The sequence below is a fragment of the Stegostoma tigrinum genome, chromosome 27 (genome assembly GCF_030684315.1).
Source record: "Stegostoma tigrinum isolate sSteTig4 chromosome 27, sSteTig4.hap1, whole genome shotgun sequence".
NCBI classification, from domain to species: domain Eukaryota; kingdom Metazoa; phylum Chordata; class Chondrichthyes; order Orectolobiformes; family Stegostomatidae; genus Stegostoma; species Stegostoma tigrinum.
The window spans coordinates 3,101,448-3,106,718 of NC_081380.1; the positions used below are offsets into that span (position 1 = coordinate 3,101,448).

At 50.7% G+C, this 5,271-nt stretch overlaps 1 non-coding gene across 1 annotated transcript; it reads left to right on the forward strand.

Moving 5' to 3' along the window:
- The first annotated feature begins 3,393 nt into the window (after positions 1 to 3,393).
- LOC132211049 (5S ribosomal RNA) lies at positions 3,394 to 3,512 on the forward strand. The gene has a single exon (XR_009447356.1). It is a non-coding gene; the product is annotated as a 5S ribosomal RNA (ribosomal RNA).
- The last annotated feature ends 1,759 nt before the right edge of the window (positions 3,513 to 5,271 follow it).

Here is a 5,271-nt window from a genome sequence, read left to right on the forward strand (position 1 = left end):
TTTGCAGCCAGCAGAGGCTGCCCGCAGCCCTGCACTCTGACGCTGCCATTCATGAAGCCACCAAGGTCCTTTTAACTGCGTGCTCATTCGCTCTGTCTGCCTGTGTCTTTCACTTTTGCTTCGTGCAGTCAAAGCTGCGCTTTCCCTGCAGGAACTTGTTCTCCTTTGCATGATGTCTTCCGCTGTATTTGCATTCTGTCGTTTTCTTCAGGATGACTGTGTCCTTTGTGCCTGGACTGTCGCACGTCGCTCGTCAGATGCTGAAGCAGTGCTCCACAAGTACAACGGAATGTCGGACGGTATCCAGACTTGGGCTGACAAGTGACAAGTAACGTTGGCGCCCCACAATTGCCAGGAAATGATCGTCTCCAAGAAGAGACCATCTCAGCACCCCACCCCTGATATTGAATGTTGTTACCAGCAGTATTCATGTAAGGCCCGGTCTGTTCCAACGTTATCCCGTCATCACTAGTGGGCTGTGGGGTTCACTGGCTGGACCAGCATTTCTTGCCCATCCGTGGTTGCCGTCGAGAAGGTGGTAGTGCGCTGCCTTCTTCAGCCTCTGCAGTACATGTGCTGTGGGTGACCCACATCACCCTGAGGGAAGAAATTCCATGATTTTGACTCAGCAAAAGTGAAGGAAGGGTGAAATATTTCCAAGTCAGGATTTTGAGTAGCTTGGAGGGGATCTTGAAGGTGGCGGTGTTCCCATGTATACGCTGCCCCTGTCCTTCCGGATGGAAGCGGTCGTAGGTTTGGACCGTGGTCTACGTGGATTTCTGGTGAGTTTCAGAAGTGCATTTTGTTGGCAGTATACACTGCTGCGACTAAGCGTCGGTGGTGTAGGGAGTGGATGTTTGTGGATGTCGTGGCGATCAGGCGCACTGCTTGGTCCTGGATGATGTCAGCCTCCTTGAGTGCACTCATCCAGGCGAGCGGAGAGTATTCCATCACGCTCCTGCGTGGACAGCCGTTGGGGTGACAGGAGGTGAGTTACTCGCTGCAGTATTGCTAGCCTCTGATCTGGTACCCCCCCACCGCGGATGTTGATACTGGGGGATTATGCCTCCTCAGTCTGTCTTGAAATCATTTTTAATTCCGCAAAAGCACAGGATTCTGTCAACTTGGTCGCTGCGACCACATATTGACCAGCAGAGTGTTTTTTTTACCCTTCGCGTTGAACGTCTGTCATTCATCAGCGACATTCACCTAGGTGTCAAAGTGGGATTTCAAAGCTTTTGAATTTTCTGTAGTGTCTGTTTTGTGCTCGTCGGCAAAGTTCATGGTGACGACAGTTTGAACGAGTCCCTTTCCGATCACAACAAGAGTGCGGCGGTGTGTTGCTGCTGTAGCTTGTTAAAGAAATGGTAGCTTATAATTTTGCCGTTGCGCGTGGGCCGATTGCCCGTTTGCTTCATAACGCCATGGAACTGGGAGGGGAAGATGTGCAGCCGTTGTACCTCTCACAGTGTTTCAGCTTTGGGCAGTTTCCTTTGTGATTCAGTTGCCTGTTGCAGCCTTGACAGCTGGGAACATTGCTGTGTCTCTCTCTGTTAGTAGTCGTGCGTTTTTTTTGTACAGCTCATGAGTACCTAGGACCAGCTTCACGTCTGACAGCATGCTGTGAGATCGGCAGAAAGCAGTTCATTGTGAATTGCATAGGGTCATAGAGCCACACAGCATGGCAACAGAGCCTTTGGGCCAAATTGTCCACGCTGACCAGGTGTTTTTAACTAAACCAGTCGCACTTGCTTTCATTTGGCCCGTATCCCTCCACGTCTTTCGTATCCACGTACCTGACCGAATGTCTTTGAAACGTTGTGATTGTACCTGACTTTAGCACTTGCTCTGGCAGCTTGTTCCATGTGCACGCCACTATGGGTATGAAAAAGTTAGCCGTCAGGTCAGTTTTAAACCTTTCTGCTTTCACCGTCAACGTACGCTGTCCAATTTTGGACCCCCCTGTCCTGGGGAAAAGACCCTGGCTGTTCACCTTATGTATGCCCCTGTTGATTTCCTGAACCTTTGTAAGGTCGCCTTTCAACCTTCAACGCTTCAGGGAAAACTGTCCCAGCCTATGCGGCCTGTGCGTAGAATTCAAAGCCTCCAGTGCCGGCAACATTGTTGTAAAGCTTTTCTGTAGACTTTGTAGTTTAATATTATCCTTGCAGTTGAAGTGCTGTTAAGATGGTTGTCTGCAGCATGAGTACCTGATAGATGCAGCCAAGAGCCTGACAGCAAGCAAAGAAAGAAAGACGCTTTGCACTTGATCGTACTTGAATCCGAATGCCGTCTCGAAGCCAAGTTTCTACGTTGTATTCCCGCACGGCTGTTGATCCTCGTATCTCACTGACCTTATTCACTGCGCTGTGTGTTTTGCATTTGTGCTTTCGAGAGCTGTTGTTGTGTTCCTGATAGTAGCTGTTTACTTGCTGCTGTCTCAAATGGAACTATCCCCTTCTCCAGTGCGAAGCAACACTCTCCCGTTATTCACCGAGATGCTTTCAGTTTGTCTGAGGTGGTGCCCGTTTTCAGCTGGCAATAAGCAGCACCTCGATGGAGGGGCAAGCTGAAGCTGGCCAGTGTGCTGTGCGAGTGTGTAAGTGGGTGAGCGTGCGCGGGTGTATTAGTGCGAGCTGTGTTAAGAGAGGGCGGAGGAGTTGCTGCGTAATGTTGTGATCTTGTGTCTGTAATGGAGAGCTTGCTGGGTTGGTGGGTAGGACCAGCAAGACACGGAAAGAGGGTTGTGGCGTTTGTAAAAGTTGTTTGCGAACACAGGAGAAAAGACATGTTGAGAAAGCACGTGGACTCGTGGCAAAAGAGCCCGGGGTGGTCTGTGAGCAGAATTGGCCAGAGTGTCCGGGAGAAAAAGCCGCCTCCCGAGGGTGGGCACTGTCAGTGATGTGGGAGCAGATATTTGGAGTGAATGAGTGAGGGAGGGTGTGAGTGAGTGTGTGTGTGGGTGAGGTAGTACCTGGTGCAAGAAGGGCAGATTTGAAGATGTAAGTGCGATAACGAAGAAGGCTGAAAGCAGTGGCGCCGGCTTGATGCGATTTATCCGGTGAGTAATTGAGAGAATTGTTAACGGTGGGGGTGACGTATGTTTGGTGTCGTGAGGCCGCGCGGATGGATGGAGTTAAGGCCAGAATGGGACGAGCCATGACGACGTTGACTGTGTTTGTGGTGTGTGATTTGTGAGAGTGTGTTGTTCTGGAGAGTGTAAGAGTTGTAGTCTGTGCCTGTGAGAGCGGAGAGAAGGAGAATAGGTTGGAGAGCACGAGGAGAGGAATAGTGCGCTATAAATTTGTGGGTGCAGTGAAATGCCGCAGTGCGTAGAAGGGAATGAAAACTGGGCTACGTGCTTGCAAGATGTCAGAAATGCTGGCAGTCAGCGCCTACGGCCATACTAGTCTGAAAACGCCCGATCTCGTCTGATCTCGGAAGCTAAGCAGACTCAGGCCTGGTTAGTACTTGGATGGGAGACCGCCTGGGAATACCAGGTGCAGTAGGCTTTTGCAGCCAGCAGAGGCTGCCCGCAGCCCTGCACTCTGACGCTGCCATTCATGAAGCCACCAAGGTCCTTTTAACTGCGTGCTCATTCGCTCTGTCTGCCTGTGTCTTTCACTTTTGCTTCGTGCAGTCAAAGCTGCGCTTTCCCTGCAGGAACTTGTTCTCCTTTGCATGATGTCTTCCGCTGTATTTGCATTCTGTCGTTTTCTTCAGGATGACTGTGTCCTTTGTGCCTGGACTGTCGCACGTCGCTCGTCAGATGCTGAAGCAGTGCTCCACAAGTACAACGGAATGTCGGACGGTATCCAGACTTGGGCTGACAAGTGACAAGTAACGTTGGCGCCCCACAATTGCCAGGAAATGATCGTCTCCAAGAAGAGACCATCTCAGCACCCCACCCCTGATATTGAATGTTGTTACCAGCAGTATTCATGTAAGGCCCGGTCTGTTCCAACGTTATCCCGTCATCACTAGTGGGCTGTGGGGTTCACTGGCTGGACCAGCATTTCTTGCCCATCCGTGGTTGCCGTCGAGAAGGTGGTAGTGCGCTGCCTTCTTCAGCCTCTGCAGTACATGTGCTGTGGGTGACCCACATCACCCTGAGGGAAGAAATTCCATGATTTTGACTCAGCAAAAGTGAAGGAAGGGTGAAATATTTCCAAGTCAGGATTTTGAGTAGCTTGGAGGGGATCTTGAAGGTGGCGGTGTTCCCATGTATACGCTGCCCCTGTCCTTCCGGATGGAAGCGGTCGTAGGTTTGGACCGTGGTCTACGTGGATTTCTGGTGAGTTTCAGAAGTGCATTTTGTTGGCAGTATACACTGCTGCGACTAAGCGTCGGTGGTGTAGGGAGTGGATGTTTGTGGATGTCGTGGCGATCAGGCGCACTGCTTGGTCCTGGATGATGTCAGCCTCCTTGAGTGCACTCATCCAGGCGAGCGGAGAGTATTCCATCACGCTCCTGCGTGGACAGCCGTTGGGGTGACAGGAGGTGAGTTACTCGCTGCAGTATTGCTAGCCTCTGATCTGGTACCCCCCCACCGCGGATGTTGATACTGGGGGATTATGCCTCCTCAGTCTGTCTTGAAATCATTTTTAATTCCGCAAAAGCACAGGATTCTGTCAACTTGGTCGCTGCGACCACATATTGACCAGCAGAGTGTTTTTTTTACCCTTCGCGTTGAACGTCTGTCATTCATCAGCGACATTCACCTAGGTGTCAAAGTGGGATTTCAAAGCTTTTGAATTTTCTGTAGTGTCTGTTTTGTGCTCGTCGGCAAAGTTCATGGTGACGACAGTTTGAACGAGTCCCTTTCCGATCACAACAAGAGTGCGGCGGTGTGTTGCTGCTGTAGCTTGTTAAAGAAATGGTAGCTTATAATTTTGCCGTTGCGCGTGGGCCGATTGCCCGTTTGCTTCATATCGCCATGGAACTGGGAGGGGAAGATGTGCAGCCGTTGTACCTCTCACAGTGTTTCAGCTTTGGGCAGTTTCCTTTGTGATTCAGTTGCCTGTTGCAGCCTTGACAGCTGGGAACATTGCTGTGTCTCTCTCTGTTAGTAGTCGTGCGTTTTTTTTGTACAGCTCATGAGTACCTAGGACCAGCTTCACGTCTGACAGCATGCTGTGAGATCGGCAGAAAGCAGTTCATTGTGAATTGCATAGGGTCATAGAGCCACACAGCATGGCAACAGAGCCTTTGGGCCAAATTGTCCACGCTGACCAGGTGTTTTTAACTAAACCAGTCGCACTTGCTTTCATT